At 45.4% G+C, this 17,773-nt stretch overlaps 1 long non-coding RNA gene across 1 annotated transcript; it reads right to left on the reverse strand.

Annotated features, from left to right (window-relative positions):
* Positions 1 to 360: 360 nt before the first annotated feature.
* LOC130854500 (uncharacterized) lies at positions 361 to 9,220 on the reverse strand. Its single transcript, XR_009054033.1, has 3 exons — positions 9,008 to 9,220; positions 1,969 to 2,118; positions 361 to 1,582 (listed from the first exon to the last, which is right to left on the reverse strand). It is a non-coding gene; the product is annotated as an uncharacterized LOC130854500 (long non-coding RNA).
* Positions 9,221 to 17,773: the final 8,553 nt, after the last annotated feature.

A 17,773-nucleotide genomic window follows, 5' to 3' on the forward strand; every position in this document is an offset into this window, starting at 1 on the left:
AAAACAACTCCAAAGGAGGTTAGGTGTTAGCCTATGTTCAGGGTACCTAATGAATCTTTTACTTTGAATAGAAATGAAGAGGTATACAACTTTTGGCCCATAAAAATCAGTTTCTCTTTGTTCCTGGTTTGCAATACTTTGTCAGGAATGCTGTAACAAATTACCACGAACTGGGCTGCTTACAATAACAGAAATGTATTGTTTCACAGTTTCAGAGGCCGGAAGTTCAAAACCTCGGTGTCAGCAGGGCCGTGCTCCCTCTGAAGCCTCCAGGGTAGACTCTTCTCTGCCTCTTCCAGCTCCTGGTGCTTGCAAGCAGTCTTTGGTGTTTCCTGGCCCACAGGTGCATCACTCTGATCTGTGCCTCTGTCATCATGTGGCCTTCTTTCCTTGTGTCTCTGTCTCTGTATCTCTCCTCTTCTTAGGAGGACACCAGACACATTGTCTGAAGGGCCCACCCTTATCCAATGTGACCTCATCTGAACTTAACTGATTACCTCTACAAAGACTGTATTTCCAAATGTGGTCACATTCTGAGGGGTGGAAATGAATGTTTGGGGGGGGAGGGGTGGCATGGGTTGGCGACAGGATTCAATCCAGTACATGGTTAATATGTATTTAAGAAATATTTTTGTGTATTTGCAAAGAGACCTACTTACCGGCCTGCTCGGGGCAGACCTGATGAAGCTGCTTCTGGGTGAAACCACAGTGATTTTTACCCGGGTTCCCACCAGCCACCCCACTTCCATCACCTACCCTGTCCATTCCCTTCATCCCATGATTGGCTGACATCTTGAATAATCTAAATCATATGTCCTGCCTAATTAAACCTCCTATTGCTCTTGCCGCCTGCCAAGTTCACCGCCCCTCCCTAGTGTGGCAACAGAGATGTCCCCTGACATGTCTGGACTTTTCTCTCCATCCTTTAATCACAGGGTTACTCACCACTTTCCCTTGAATAGACCCTCACGTCTTCACCTCTGAACCTTTGGCCAAGTTTTTTCTCCTTCTAGAATGCCCTCTCACACCCCTTCTCTGGAGCTGTCACTCAGCTGGGGAAAACACTGATTTAATCTAGAAAGGACCTGCCTGAGAACAAAGCTAGCGTGGAGCAGAACTGATCTGGGAGATGCCGAGAGCTGAGATGTCACCAGATTGTTCACCTGCATTTCAGCTCTTCCACTTTCTGTCCCAGAAATTAGGCACATGGATACAACTTGCCCTGTCAATGAATGGGGAGCAGAAGTGATTTGTGTCCAGATGGGGATTGTAACAGCCAGCCTGTGAGTCAACTCCTGTCCTGATCACTCTTCTCATTCCAGCCACACCGACGACTCCAGGTGGTGGGAACTCCATCCTCTGGGCCCTGGAAGGAGGAAGCTTGGAGCAGAGTCCCCAGCTGACCAAAATGGACATGTGACGAGGGAAGGAAATAAACCCTGTCACTGTGCCACTAGGATTCTGAGGGTGTTTGTCACTGTAGCCCAACCCCACCCGTCCTGACGGGGTCACGATCCTCCAAGGCTGCAGCAAACGTCAGCTCCTCCAGGAAACCTCTCTTGTTCTTCTCCAGCTAGGTTCACTTAAAAAAAGAAAAAAGTTCAATACATAGTTGTTGAGCATTTAAAATCCATCAGGCACTATGTGAGATGCCAGCAATAAAGGGATGAAAACGGTATGACTACATAATTGGGATTGTTACAAATGTTAAGAACACAGGGTCTTAGAAGACTGTGTGACCCAAAATCTCACCTACTCTTGAGGTTCTGGAAAAGCCCTCCTGAAAAAGGGATATTTGAAGCAGGCAGCCAATAGCCTAGGTATAAATCAGCATGCCCTCCCCACCTTCTGCCCCCAGAGCATTGTGTGTTTTCCTTTCTTGTCATTAGTTAGAACTCTTTAGTGTATATATGGCATAAACATAATTTCAAAAGGCTTAAGCAACAAAAGGCGGGGGGTGGGGCATACTTATGTGCTCATGTAGCAGTCATATCCAGAGGATGCTAGCTTCAGGCATGGCTGAATCCAGGGCCCGGTGTCACCAGATCTCTCTCTAGCTCTTGGTATCTCCCAGGTCAGTTTTACTCCATGTCGGCTTTGTTCTCAGATGGGTCCTTTCTAGATTAAATCAGAAGGCGATCAGTTAATTTTAGGTCAGTTAGAGAACTCCTAAACTCTGAGGAGGACAGAGCCCTGAGAAACTTCCCCCATTTTCTCTGAGACATCATGGGAGCTTTGAGGAGCCTGCATGTATGTTTGGCAGCCACTCACCCTGAAGTCGCTGACCCTTCACTCTCCACCCACTTTCCTGGCTTGACCATCTGTCTCCACCACCACCTCCAACTGCAATTTCCAGCCTAACCCGCCTGTCTGCCCTGCCCAGCCATTCTGGCTCCTTCATCCTCTGTGCTTGGCCTGTACCTCTGCAGGCAGAGCTCCCTGCAAAAAGGGGCAGCAGCTTCTGTGTCTTGGGATCACACCACCTTGCACAGGAAGGGCAACACTTAAATCATATTTGCTAATTGAACGGAAGGAAAGAGAAAGGAGGAAGGAAGGGAAAGAAGGCAGAAGAAGATTTGAACTTATGTACATACAGTCAGCTTAAAACCATGGTAACTGAGTAGGACCCTATGGGGCCGTCCCAGGACAGACACCGCCCCTTCTCCTCCACCTGCTTCTTGTCTGTAGGAAGGCTTTAACCAAGGAATAAGTTGAATCGGAGAAATGAGAAAATGCAAAAGCAAAGGAAAGCAATCAAACAAGACAAAATAATAATAGTTTACCCATTAAACAAAGTCAAGGACTTTTAGTTCCTCCTCAAAGGCTATAGATACTATTCTGAGCTGTTTTGCAGATACTGCCACCCCCACCAGGTGGAAGAAGTTAACTATCTGCTGACCACAAGCACGTAGACCCCAGACAGGTTGGAACTGGAAGGTTGATGATGTTGATTCTGGTTACCTCACCACCAACCAATCAGAAGAATGTCCCCGAGCGGATCGCATACCCCACAACTCCCTCCTTAGCCTGTTGCCCCTTTCCTCTTTTCCCTGTATAATCTCTGAGGAAAACCTGGGAAGTGGGGCGTTGGTGTTGAGGGGACATGAGTCCACCTTCTCCCCAGGATTGCAGACTTCCTCCATAAAGCTATCTTTTCTTCTACTCGACACTTATCTCTCAGTTTTGGATTCTTAAGCCACAGGCAGCCGAACTGAGTTCAGTAAGACAACCATTAATCATCCAGCTTTAGGAGATAGAATGGTTCTTTGCCATTTCCTAAACTTTAATCTGCTCTTTTTGCCTCCAAGACTGCATTTCCCTTATCGCTGCAGGTGCTCGCTGATGTTCTGGGCAAAACTTTAGATTGTCTTAGTTGGTAGAGAAGCTCTAGACGGGAGCCTGATAGGTCTCCCGGGGGCTCCTGGGACACAGTTCCCCGCCCACCATCACCTGGGACGAGGTTCAAGAAATGCAAAAGGATATTTTTGGTAGCAACCGTGAAATTTATTTCCCAGCCAGATTAGAGAAGGAATATCACATGACTTTGCATTTCTTGTGTTAAATTAAATCTCAGCCCCCGCCCCCCCTCCCCATTTCCAGGACCTAGTGGTAAATTCCATCCTGGTCAATAAATTATCCTGCTCAGCCCACTGTTATTACATTAGGAAAGGAAGTTTCCTGCCTTGTTTTTACCCCTCGCTGTGCTTTCTGAAGTTTAACTTGAATGATTCTTTGCTTCAGCCTTTGCTGGGAGCCTCGTTAAGCACAGTTCAGTGAAGCCCTGATTCTGCAGGGGCCTTTTTCTGGACAGAGACTGAAATTTTCACCCCACGCAAGCATTCAAGCAGCATATGCCCCTGAGCGTCACGGAGTATGGTGCAAGCATTCCCCTGTGAGCTGCGAGGAACCAGACGACAGACGTGGGCAGGTACAGGGGAGAGTGGGCTGGAGCAGGGGGATTTATGTTATTTTCAAGGTACAAGGCGGACAAGGCATAGCTGCTCTGTTCCTAAGCAAAGAAGGGAGGGAAAAGGTGGTGGGAAAACCAGCAAGCCTTTACTTAAAACTCAACCAGGTTCACCTGAGCAGGGGGACAGGTTTGTACCTAGTGTTCTTTTTACAGGTACAGAGCACAGACTTATGAGAGGGAAGTGCCACCTGTTCTGTGGGCAGTGCAGGTGTTTTTTTCCCATTTTGCAAATGAGGAAGCTGAGTCCCAGACTGGGCCGATACCACAAGGCAGTCCAACTCTTGGCCCGGGCCTGAGAAGGTGGCCCTGGTGACCCACAGGCTGCATGGTTGTTGGACGGGGAGTTGGTGACCTGAGCAGATGGTCTCTGAGGGGGAAGACAGCCAGGAATTGTCCAGAGAGGAGGAAAAGTGGCTACCAAGTCCCTCCAGGCTTCCAGGGAAGCAGGGGACAGAGGCCCCAGAGCCACATCAGGACAAGGGTGGGGAGTGGAACCTGAGTCACCCAGTCCACCCACAATAGGCAAAAAGCCCTTGTTTATATCAAGTCCAAATGCATGTTTGTTCAGGTAGATGCTGACCTAAACTTCGGCACGTGAGCGCCAGCAGCAGTGGGCCCTGGCTTACTCCTGAACCTGTTACGAGCCAGGGAATGCTGTAGAATGGGTGTTACTCCCATAATAAGAAATGAAAAACGTTTCAGAAACAAATGCCCCCTGTATAACTATTAGAAAATTCAGATAAGTGCTAAATACATACATGCATACAACCAAAGAAATAAACTACAGAAAAATAAAATAAACAAACCACCACCTAGAAATAATCTCTTTTAATATTTTAGTGCTTGTTCTTCCAGACATTTTCCTATGGGTGTATGTGGGTAAATGCATGTGTACAATTGTATGGTAACATTTCATTGCAAATAGCTATTTTGATGACAGTGTTTAAAAATTCTATCATACTATATTTTTATATTTTTTATATAAAGATATGTATTTATAACCTGCTTTGTTTTTTACAAAGCCATACATGATGAACATCTCTGCATTTAAAAAAAAAATCTGCCCACAGTACATCAGTACATTAGAATAATTATAAAATAAACACCCATAGAATTTGGCACCCACAGGGCACAAGACAGGGAACACGGCCACCCCGTGGATGGTCCCCTCACTGTCAACCACCACCATCCATGAGGCTACAGGATCCTTCCTAGTGACACATAGTAGTCGTTTCATTTCACAGATGGACTACACTTCGTTTAACGTGTCCCAGATTGACGGACATTCTGGGTCTTTCCAGTTTTCTGCTGGAATGACTATCCTTCTATATGCTTCCCCAAACCCATCTTTGCATAAAGCTATAGAGCAAAATCTAAACACACACACACACACACGCACACACGCACACACGGGTGAGTCAAAAATTATCCACACTCCGGTTATATTAAAACTTCTGTAAACTCTACAGCCAGAGTGCGGATAATTTTTGGCTCACCGGTGCATGTGTGTGTGTGGGGGGGCTGTACACATATATATTTTAAGGCTTTTGATACAGTGTTGCAAACCACCTTCCAATAGACAGTGTGAGGTCGCTTTCCACCCCTTGTGTGTGGGCACATCCCTGCCACTGGGACTGTTTGCCCATCTGATAGGTGAAAGCTGGCACCTTGTTGTCTCAATGCATTTGCATGTCTTTGCTTACAAGGCTGAATGATGTCATTTATTTTATGTATTTATACTTGGCCTCCCAGGATTAGAAGTGAGAGGTCCTGTTATTAAGACATGTCGTCTCAAGAGTTTGTCTCATCTCTGTGTTCATCCCTAAGAAACAAAAATCCCATCTCACCCTCCTCTCTCTTACTCCACGTAGAAATAAAAATCCCGTCTCACCCCTCCTCTCTCTTACCCCACGTCCGGAGCTATTTTTCAGCTCCCAGGCTTGAAGCCAAACTCTGCATGATTACTTTAGGCCAAAGTCCTTGGCTCCGCTCACAAGGAGCTGGGGGAACCAGGCTGCCACCACCGCCCCACGCCCCACCCCCCAGCCTCACTGCTCCTTAGCAGACAAGGGACTAGCAAGTGAGAGAATCATCAAAGTGGAAAAGAAATTGAACTTTATTCTTTTTAGAGACTACTTACTGAACACCTATTGTACACCAGGTACTCCATTAGACACTATGTATTTTATTTCTAGTTTTTACAACAACCTACAAAGCAAGTATTATAACCTCCATTTTACACTCGAGGAAACTGAGGCTCAGAGAGGGCCAGTGACTTGCCCAAGGACCCACAGCTGGGAAGACTAACCAGGCTGGCTGATTCCGAAGAACCTACGGTCTCTGGAGGGCCTGGCACCTCAGCAACTCTGTTCAGACTGTGGAATGACCATCACTGTTAAAAAAGGCATCTGGGAAATATTACATCTCAGCCTGGGAATTTTCTGGGAGAATCTCACTCTTCTCCCATGGTGGTACCATTTCTGTTACACACCTACAGCCAGGCCTATGGAGAGACTGCTTCATAACTGTCCAGAAGGCTCTCCTTGTTGGAAACTCAGCATGTCTAACCTGAGGGCTCTTAGAAGGAAAAAATGAGGGGAAGGGGCCTTCAACGACTAAATGTCAATTCTACACCAGGGTCTTTACAGGCATCATCTCATGCAATTAGCAGTATAACCTCGAAGAAAGGGTTATGTCTCCATTTTGCAGATGGAGAAGCTGAGCCTCAGACAGGAAAAGTCCTGGGCCAAGGACTCATGGCAAATGAGAGTAGCTAATCTATTAACCACATAAGCAACGGTGACTGTTATAAACGATTTGCATGTAACAATCATAATCTTCACCACATCTCCAAGATGTTGGGTACCATTTTTGTCATCTCTACTTCATACATGGAAACACAAGGCAGAAAAAGATTAACTCATTTGCCCAAGATGGCCCAGCTAGCACATAGTAGACTGGGAGTCAAAGCCAGGTGGTCTGGCTCCCAAATTTGGTCATAACCACTGGGTCGGGAGGGCCCCCAAACCCACATTCTTTTTTCCTTAACCACCAAGTGCCGTCTAAATGCAAGAGGTTCAAACATTCGTTTATGTAATGTTGGTGGGGAGATGCTTGGAGCCAGCACTTTCCCTCTGTAGGCGGAGGACCTGACTATCAGAGAGAGGGCATCGGGCCCCAGGTCCCAGGCCCTGTGACTCTGAATCCAGTCTTCCTGCAATCCCAGCCCACACCACCTCGTCTCAAAGGGAGGGAGGGCTTTGCCGGTGATGTCACCCCTGCCTGCTCCGGTGCAGTGGGGCTGCACTCTGGGAAGGAGTGATAATGTGTTTAATCATTAAGTGAGTAACCATGGGTGGCTTCCTGTGGCTGATTATTAATAGAAGCTGGGGAAGGTAGGCACACTCACTGATGGGCCAGCGGTTTCTGGAGTCACCCGGGTGATTCAGATTTTAGGCTGTCTCCCTTGACGCATCCCCTGGCTGAGGGCTGGGCCTCTCATCTCTGGGACACCCCATTCCCAAGGAAAATTGTTGTCTCACCTCCCTCCTTGCTCCTCACTTACATCATCTGTCCCAGGCTGGCTGTAGGAACTGAAGCTTCTAGTCTGTGAGACCTGGGTTTAAATCCTGGGAGACCTTGGCCAATCGTCTGACCTCTTGGAACCTCAGTTTCCTCATCTTTGAAATGAGTGTGACGACATCTAAGTCGTGAAGATTGGTGGAAATAATCACATAACAGAGAGACACTCAGTGAGCCACCATCATTAAAATGAACCACTCTGAGGCTGCCCGGCTGGAATCTGGTTGCCGCGGAGCTTAACAACCTCTGTCCCTTTGCACGTGCTGTTCCCTTTGCTGTGAATGTCTTTACCTAGCCTCTCACTTTTTTCTCCATGCAGTGCAGGGTGGTACAGTTTTATGAGGAAGTATAATTTATTGCAATATTAAATAGTGGGGTTCTTTTTAAGTTTTGTCAGTAGGATTCTAGGGGAAAAACCCTGGCCATTTTGAGCCTTCTTGACCCAGCATTGGGGTTACCGGGCTCAAAGCAAGGCACAGGCCCTGCTGGTTTTTGTTTTGGTAACACCTGAAGCAAGTAAAGTTTTGATTCTGGCCAAGAATACTGGAAGGGGAGAGAAGCTAGAAGGTGGAGGGGGAAGATCTCTCTGTCTGGGGTGAGGGCAGAATTTAGGATTCTAATAGCAGCCAGGACCCTTGCCCCTATGTCTCAAGGAGGAGGAGCGCCTGCAGTATCCTCAGCCCGCCCTCTCCAGAGGGTCCTGGTGTCCAGGCAGTGTCCCCTGCCTGGAAGGATGCTTGGGTTACCCAGTGCTTGGCTGCCCCGTAGCCCACCGCTGGAGCCTTGGTGTGACACAGGTGCCGGCTCAGGACTGAGACTGAACTTCCCCCAGAGCTGGCAAAAAGGGAGCTGCCAGTCCGGTTTGATTTGCCTTAAAGAAAATAAGGAAATGGCCATTTCCTGTGCGCCTGAGTGTGTGGCCAGAGATGTCGCCGCCACACCTGCAGTGGGGTGCCCGCATCCCTGCAGGAGACAGAGCACCAGGGCGTGAAGCACTCCTGGAGAGAGTGTGCCCAAGGAAACAGGGTGGATGCAGGTCTGATGAAGCTGCTTCCTGGATGCCCTGCCCTGCGCTTTCTAATACAATAGCCAGTAGCCATGTGTGGCTATTTTAAAATTAATTCCAATGAAATGGAATGAAAGATTAGCTACATTTCAAGGGCTTATAATAGCCCCACGTGACCAGTGGCTACTGCACCCACCAGCAAGTATTTCCATCATAACAGGAAGTTCTGCTGGGCACAGCTGACCTGGACACCTCCCTGGGAAACAACTTTCTCTACTCCGCCTGGCAACAGGTGAAGACCTCCGTCCTTTTCAGGAACAGTTTTAAGAATTTCCAATGATCGACGTGGAAGTAGAGGCTTGGAAAAAGCATGGGGGACAATTAAAATTTACGAGGAGGAAGTGCTCATACAAATAGTCTCTACCTGGCCCGTGGAGGTACTGACGAACCTTTTGTTCTCTGGGACGTATCTGTGGGTTCCTCCTTTTCAGACCTTCAGGGCTGCCGTCCAGAAGGTTGCCAATGCCATGTTCCCTTGTGGCGCCCCTGAAGGAGGATTTCTGGGATGGCAACGTCACAATGAAGCCTTAATTTCTTGTTTGCGGGGTTGTCTCTTCTTTTTGGGAGCTAGCTCTTTGAGAAAACTCTCCTGGTCACCAGTGTGCTCCCAACATCCAGAGCCTGGCTGGTACACAGAGACACTTAATAAACGTTGATGGGCTGGGTGCGTACATTGCCGGATGGCAGGCTGGCTTGGGGCGGCTGACTTTGATGTCTGATATAATTGTATTTAAACCTCATCATCGCCAGGAAATTTTTGCCAACTACAGCCTCCAAGTCTGGGCAGAATCGTAGGCATTTAAGAGCCAAATTTGCTCTCTGTAGGGATCCAAGATTTCCCCATTGCTTTCTTAGGTTCACAGAATTGGCTTTGGGATTACAGGTGAAAGAGCACAGAGATCAGTGACCAGAAAATGGGGAGGGTCTGGAGGGAGGGGGTGGGTCGAAACTCAGTAGAAAGATGGGTGTGGCTGGGGCACTGGGGTGGACAGGCCCTCGTGTCTGCCCAGGGCAGGTGCCGGCCGCTGTGCTCACAGGCGGCCCGGCTGGAAGGGTGTCTCGCCTGTTTCTCTGACATCCCCACCCCGCTCACATGCTCAGTCATGTCCCGCTCGTTGGCCACATCCCCCACGCACGCTGCGTCAGCCTCACAAGATGCAGGTAAGCCTCTGGCCCAGGCCCAGGTATGTCTGGTAAAGGTCACCCTCTGGGCAGGGGTGACTGTAAGCATCACTGCCTCTCCTTCCCCCAAATACAGAAATCCCCTCTTTTCGCACTTGAGCACTCACTCTGTTTGTCAGCATTTCCATCCGGATATTAGAGACATATCAATGGAAAACAATTTGGGTCCTGCCTCCCTCCAAGCAGCGCTTGGAACAGCATTCATTCACTCACCCATTTGTCCACCAGTATCCCCTTCTGGGACCAGAGGGTTCTACATTCCCCTGAGTGCTAGACCTTGGGAAATGGGCAGGGAATCTCTGCCCTTGGCATCTAGTGGGGCAGGTGGACAGGTAACCATCAAAGTGATTATAGCCTCACTTACTGAGTGCTAATCCTATGCCGGGCCCTGTTCTAAATGCATTCTGTATTTGAAGCCTCAAAACATCCTTAGGAGGGAGATCCTATTATAACCCCAATTTTATAAATGAGGGAAATGGGCACAGAATTTATGTGAAAAGATGTCACACCGCTTGTATTCATTTGCTAGGTCTGTCATGCCAAAGGCACACAGACTGCGCGGCCTAAGCAGCAGAAATGTATTTTCTCAGTCCTGCAGGTTGAAAGTCCAGGATCAAGAAGTGGCAGGATTGATTTCTGAAGGCTCTGCTCCTTGGCTTAGAGATGGCTGTCTTCTCCCTGTGTCCTCACATGGTCTTCCCTCTGTGTATCTTCCTGTCCTCATCTCCTCTTCTTGTAAGGACACCAGTCACATTGGGTTAGGGCCCAGCCTAATAACCTCATTTTAATTTCATTACCTCTTTTAGGACCCTGTCTTCAAATACAGTCCCATGTTGAATCCTGGAGGTTAGGACTTCACCATGTGAGTTTGGGGGGCCACAGTGGCAGAGCCAGGATTTGAGCCCAGAATCCCTGTGCTTGGGCCACGTGCTGCTCCTTACAGAGAATCGCCACTGTGGATGACAGAGCCACAGAGATCCCCTAACCCGAAGCTGGAGGAGTCGTCCCAGAGTAGGGAGCACCAGCAGGGGGTGAGAGGAACTTAAGGTTGGTGTCTTCCAAGCCCCGCCCCCCGCCACAGCTCTCCAAACCCTCGTACCCCACATTCCCTGGGAGTTCTCAAGCTCTGAAAGGACCTCCTTACAAGGCCAGGGAATCTCCCTTCCCCTACAGCAGAGCGACAGACGTAGAAACAGAAGAAAAGCCCCTGTTCCACCAGGCACCCTCCTGGGTGCATCCCCTCAGGATCCTTCCAACTCAACCAATAACCCTGCAAGTAGGTGACTGTCATCCCTGAGAGGAAAAAATGAAAAAAATGGAAGCTGGTTTCTTTGCGGTCCTACCTTTCCTCACGTCTCAGAGACATTTTGTCAGAGAATATTCTAACTGGGAGGTTCATATGAGCTACAGGATTCAAGAATTCTAGAGATGAGGATGGACTGAGGATCAGAAAAGGGATGTGGTTTATTAAAGCCATCAAACCCATTCAGAAGTCAGAGCTAGGACACCCAACTGGACTGTGAGCCTGTAAGGGCAGGGACCCTGTCTTAGTCACCCTGATTCCCCTGGATGGAAAACCAAATAAGCAAAAAGTAAGCCTTTCAGACATATTTGTACATAGTTGTTTGAAGAATGAATGAATGAACAGTGAATAAATTAATTCCCAGCCCAAGCTTGTTTGCTTGTTTTAGCCCCAAACCACTCCAGAAAGAATGGGTTCTATTCGTTCTCATCATCCTCCATGATAGAACACCAGATTTTAACACAAAACAGCCAAAATAAGTATCATACATATATCCATTTCCCTTGTATGTGACTAAGTTCGGGACAATACTAAGTTTTAAGTAGAAGCAGTTGAAATCTAAGAAATATGTTTAAAAGGAGAAAGTATGCACAAATTAATTTGCTTCCTCCTTAATGATGGCAAGAATGAGTTGCAAGGGCTGGAGCTCCAGCAGCCATGGTGGACTGTGAAGTAACCTTAGGGATGAAATGTAGCATAGAACATGAGAGAAGGAACCTGGATTATTGATACCATGGGACACCATGTCAGACCTCCTCTGGACACCTTAGGCATGAGAGAGAAGTAAATTTCTGTATTGCTTAAGCTAGTATTATTTGGGGTTTTTTCTGTTACTCAGAATTGGACAAAACCATTCCAAGTCTCTAATTGAGAAACCTATTTATCAGAGAGGCAACATGGAGAGTTAGTCAAAAGCTCAGACTATAGATTTAGATGTACTTTCTAAAGGATCACCTTGTACAGGTTACTCTACCTTCTAGAGTCTCAGTTCAGGGTTAGTAATGACTTCTACCACATAAGGTTGGTGTGCAGATTAAGTGAGCTATATCGTATAAAGTACTTAGCACACAGCTCACTGTGAGGCCCAGGCAGTGGAATACTCCAGCAGAGATCCTGCCCTGAGCACCCAGGCCCCAGCATGGACGCAGGATCAGCTGTTGTCACATGATGAGGACAATGGTGATGCTTTCCTTTCTGTCATAGGTGACCATGAGTCAGCCTGGCCTTGACCATGGGGCAGCCCAGGACTCGTGGCTGAGACTGCATCAGAGGGGGCAGAGGGCTGCCAGGCAGGAGAAGGCACCTGGGCAACCCCCTTGACTTTCCAACCTTTGCCAGCTCAGAGAATTCTCTGGAAAGGGGGGTGAGCCTAGGGGAAACTGGACTGATGGTTCCACCATGCTGCTGGATGATCCAACACAAGCTCTAACCATGAAACCACGTACATTCAAATAAAAAATTTTTACCACTCTACGCCCCCAAGTTGTCCAATACTTCAAGTCATAGGGACAAAAAGAAATCTGGCTCAAACAGGTTTAGTTTGAAGGGGTTTGTCCTAACTCGTATCTGTTATTTTAACAAGCAGGAAATTCATTCCCTTGGTTTACCTACTCTGGAAACTTGGGGAAGAAGCCACTTTAATTTGAGCCTTAATTTTGCCACTTGTACAACGGGGATAGTAATACCAACCCCAAAAGGTTGCTAAGATATAAAATATAATTTTCTGGCAAACAGTAGGTGCTTAATAAATATTCTCTGTTCCTTCCCTTACCACCACCCCCAAAGACCACAACAGGGGGCCCCTAGAGGACACAGAATTTATTTCAAGAGCACCAATGGAGAAGGATGTGATATCCTGACCGCAGGTGAACCCAGACGGGGCAGAGCTCATGCCAGGTGACAGCACCCCCAGGTGCAGCAGCGCCTTGTAGGAAAGCTCTGCTCCCCGCCCTGGTCCACATCACACCAAAGAGAAATGTTTTAATGTGAATTAAATGTTACATAATTTGGAAACAGCAATATCTTTTCATTTTTAAATTAAATATTTAAATTATTTTACATTTTAATTTCTGATAGAATCTGAGAAATCAGAGATAGCAAGATTGTAAAGGAGCTTTGGAGATCTGTCTAGAATGGATAAATCGATTCATCTCTGCTGCATGGTGGTAGATGAGAAACGGCTCCCCGGAGCGCACTGAGTTGAGAATTGTCCCTGTCATAGCAACTAGTGATGTCTGCCCTGGGCATAAGGCAGAAGTGTGACCATATACACATGTCGGGGTATTCGCCATTCCTAAGATAGTCCCTTCTTATCATGTGGTTAAATCTAGCGAAACTAGGTAATAGATAGGTAGTAACTCTGAGACCTTCCCTTGGTGAAGGTCTCCTCCAGACAGAGCTGGAAGTGAAAGATACATTGATACATGGATCCTGTGTTTTTATCCAGAATAGAGCACAGAAGACTAAGCACTTTACACACATTGTTTCCGATCCAGCAATTCTGCAGGGAGGTGAGAGTATACCCATTTTAGAGATTCGCACATTGAGTTTCTGAGAGTTAGGTGACTTGCCAGAAGTGTACTGAATTGTTAAGTGGCAGAGCTGGAATCTTCCATTCAGCCACACTGTGTTCCCATGGGGCAAAGGAGTGGCCCCTCTGACTAGACCATTACGGAAGCTCTCTTTTCCTCAAGCCTCACAGAGTTACCCAGGCAACCCCCTCGGCCTCCGTTTGGCTTTGACTCTGGGACGCAGCCTTGGTTTTCACCAAACAGTTAGATGGTTCTTCCAGGGGTTGGGAAATGCCTGTGTTTTGTCCCAGACAGTTCAGCTTAGACCAGAAGCACGTTCTCCACGGATTCACCTTTAGAAAGTCATTTCTCTGCATGCTGAGGCAGGACCAGATGCTGACTCAGGGTTGCCTGGATGCTGGGGGTTGCTTATTCCAGCAGAACTGGGAGTGTCAATACCTGTGTTCTCTCCACTAGCTCCTTGCCTGTGGGGCCGAGAATCTGAGGGGCCAAAGCAGACTCATGGTGGGAGCATAGGAAACTTGCTCCCCCTCACCTGCACCCCTTTTACTTTGTATTCCCTTTGTGCTAATGTTGCAAATGTTTTCATGTTAAGCAACTTGGAATAGGGAATAAATTTTAATAGCTTAACAAAATAAGCAATGTAAAAAGATACAAATGAAAACTTCATATTCCCGCTGCTATCCCAACCATTGAGTTCCCTCCCCTCTACCATAATAACCAATTTTGTTGCCTTTGTGCATGTTTTTCCTTGTTTCCTAGAGAAAACACTCACATCTGAACATATATGTTTATTACCGCACTTTTACTAGGCAAAAGTTAACATATTGTATATATCACCTTAGACCTTGTTTATTTCAAGTAACAATATATCCTGAAGCTCTTTCCTTATAAAACACAAAAAAGTCCTTGTTCTTTTTGACATTGCATAAATTCTATTGAGTGGATAACCACATTATTTGACTAGTCTTCACTTGATAGATATCAGGTACATTTCCAAATTTTTACTGTAAATAACGGCTGCAGTAATAAATGTCACATAGTAACTGAACAAGTTTGTCGGTTGGATGAATTCCGGAAGTGGGATTGCTGGTTCAAAGGGTATATGCTTTTATAATTTTGCTAGTATTGCCAAATTGCCCATCATAAAGTTTGTGCCAATTTACCCACTCACCAGCAATGAACTAGTTTCCATCCAATCTCACCAACAGAAAGTATTATTATTTACATTTTAAAATAAATCTGATAGGTGAAAATGGTGTCTCGGTATTATTTTAATTTAATTATCTCTTATTTTGTGTCAAGCTCTGCATCTTTTTTATATTTTTAAAAGTAATTTAGGGATTTCCCTGGAAGTCCAGTGATTAGGACTCTGTGCTTCCACTGCAGGGGTCACAGGTTTGATCCCTGGTCAAGGAACTAAGATCTCACATGCTGCACAGACAAAAAAACCAAAAACCAAAACAAAACAAATGTGTGTTGCTTTTTTTACTATGAACTTTCTCTTCATATCTTTTACCCATTTGTGGGGTTTTAGTCTTTTTCTTGTTTATTGCTGAGAGCTCTTTACTTTTTTGAAAAATTGAAAGCTTAGTCTATAACATGAGTTGCAAATATTTTGCCCAGTTTGGGTTTGTTTTTTGTTTTGTTTTGTCTTTTGATTTTGCTAAGGGGTTTTGTTTTGCTGTGCTGAAATTTTAAAAGATTTTATATAGTAACATTTACCAATTGATTACTTTATGAACATTGGATTTTGAACCATATTCAAATAAGCCAGCTTACTCCACATTTTCTTCTGGTGCTATTATGGTTTAAAGTTTTACATTTAAGTATTTTATCCATTTTGAGTTTATGGTAGTGTATGAAGTAAGGTATGCTTAGGAAGATGCCCAGTTGTCTCACTATCCTTTATACTATGTTTCTTTGCTAATTTAAGAGGCCACCTTTATCTTGTCTTATACTAAGGTACAGAATATATTTGGTTCCATTTATCAACTTTCTATCCTGTTCAATTGGATTGACTCTTTATATATTGGTGCCATGCTAATTTAATTTACAACAATTAAAATAATTGATTGTTCAGCTTCATAGTATATTGTAATATCTATTGTAATAAGGCTGGACCTCCCTCATTGTTCTTATTTTTCAATCAGATTTTTCCTTGTTTTCAACATGAACTTTAGAATTATCTAGTCCACCTTTCAAACTAAAGCAAAACTTTGGCATTTTTATTGAGATTACATTGAATTGAGAAGTCAACCAAGAGAGAATCATCATCCTCATGAAAGGCAATCTGCCTGACGAAGGACAGAGTATGTCTTTTCATTTGTTCAAGTCTACCTTTGTGTCTTCCAGTGGAGTTTTATACTTTCCTCCATAACAGGGCTTGCTTATTCTCTTCAAGTTTAATACTAGACATTTAATCTTTTTATTGTGATTGCTCACAGAGTTTTTCCCTCTGCTGTATCTGTTTTATGAGTTAGGATTAGTCAGTCAGGGAAAAGAAATTCTGTTAGGTATTTAATTCGAGGGGATTTCATACGGGAATTAGTTTCAAAATTACTGGAAGTGTCGAGGAGCAAGAGAGAAGGGGTTTTACCTTGAGATCAGGAAGCTGCTAACATGGGAGGCTGGAGCTACGAGCCTGCCCTGCCTCTTGTACTGGAGGCCATGCTGCTGCCTGTGCTAGATCCCCAATGAGGGCCGTGCAGTGGGGTCCCTGGAGTTCTCAGATGCCCCACCCAAACCACTGCCATGCCTCTCCTGCCCCTGAAACTCCAGTGTCCTGCAAATGCCTCGTATTGACAGAACCTGACAGGAACTAGGCTGCTAAGGGAGCCTGGAAAATGTAGTTTTGGTCTTCTAGCTCCCAAAGTTCAGAACAGCCTATAGAAGGGAGGTGTGGGGTTACGAGATAAAGGTTTTCTAAAAAGCATATCTACTCACTGTATATAGGTACATATAAAATTATTTATTTTAACATTAACTTTTACCTGACTACTTTACTGAATCCCCAAAATATTTGTAGCAGCGGTTCACTTGAATGGGTTCATTTTACAGATATACAATCTTATTTTCTTCAGTCATTCTTCTACTCTTTCCTTTCCAAAATTTCTCCCTCTACGTCTTTTAAAAATGTTAATTGTGTAATTGCTGGCCTCGTACCTCCATTAAGACGTTAAATACCACAGAGTTGTGAGTTAATATTACATTTTTGTTTAAAAGCCAAAAAAGGTTGTTCAATAAGATTGGTGATGGTGAAGATCTTTGGTGCTGTTCCCTTTAATAGGATGGCATCTATGTTTCCTTTTGAGTAGAGAGAAACACAGTTTACCATATTAAAGAAATATCCATCCATTCTTATTTCATTACTTAAAAAAAATCAAATTGTTGGATCTTTCAAATGGATTTTCCATTTCTGTAAAAAGAATCTTATGATGTTTTCTCCTAGATTAATTAATGTAATAAATTATATTAAGAGATTTTATAACATTTAACACATTCTTGAATTTTTGGATAAATTTTACCTGGTCACAGTGTATCATCCTTTTAATGTGCCGCTAGGTTTCTTTTGTTACTGTAGTATTTAAAAGTTTTGCATGGACATCTATTGGTAAGACTTGTCTCTGTGTGCACCTGTGCCGTCAGGAGCATGTGACCTGCAAGGTTGCAGTGGCAGGAGAAAAGGAAGGAGGTGTGATGACCTGAGAAGGATACAAGTCACTCTTGCTCACTGTCCATTGACCAGAAATAGATATAGGGTCCCAAAATAAGTAAAAAGGATCAGGTAGATATGGCGTGAGCATTAACATCTTCTGCCACAGGTGTTATCATTAGTGTCTGTATATTATGATGGTATCACTAATAACAATGGAAATGCAAAATGCTTTCTGCTTTGGGGGGGGTGGGTAATAAACGTCATTTTATGGAACAAGTGTGTTAACTTTCCTCCTCCTCACTGCAGCCCTGTGAGGGGGTTCAGATCGTGACCCCCTCACGTACAGCTGACACAGCCAGGGAGAGTGAATTTGAAGCAGTTTCCCTCCATGGCTGGCCAGGAGAGGAACAGGCAGCCTGCTGTTAGTGCTCACTCGTGGGACCCCTTCATCAGACAGCTCATGGGAATGGAAGCCTGTTAA

The sequence above is a fragment of the Hippopotamus amphibius genome, chromosome 5 (assembly GCF_030028045.1).
Source record: "Hippopotamus amphibius kiboko isolate mHipAmp2 chromosome 5, mHipAmp2.hap2, whole genome shotgun sequence".
Taxonomy (NCBI): Eukaryota; Metazoa; Chordata; class Mammalia; order Artiodactyla; family Hippopotamidae; genus Hippopotamus; species Hippopotamus amphibius.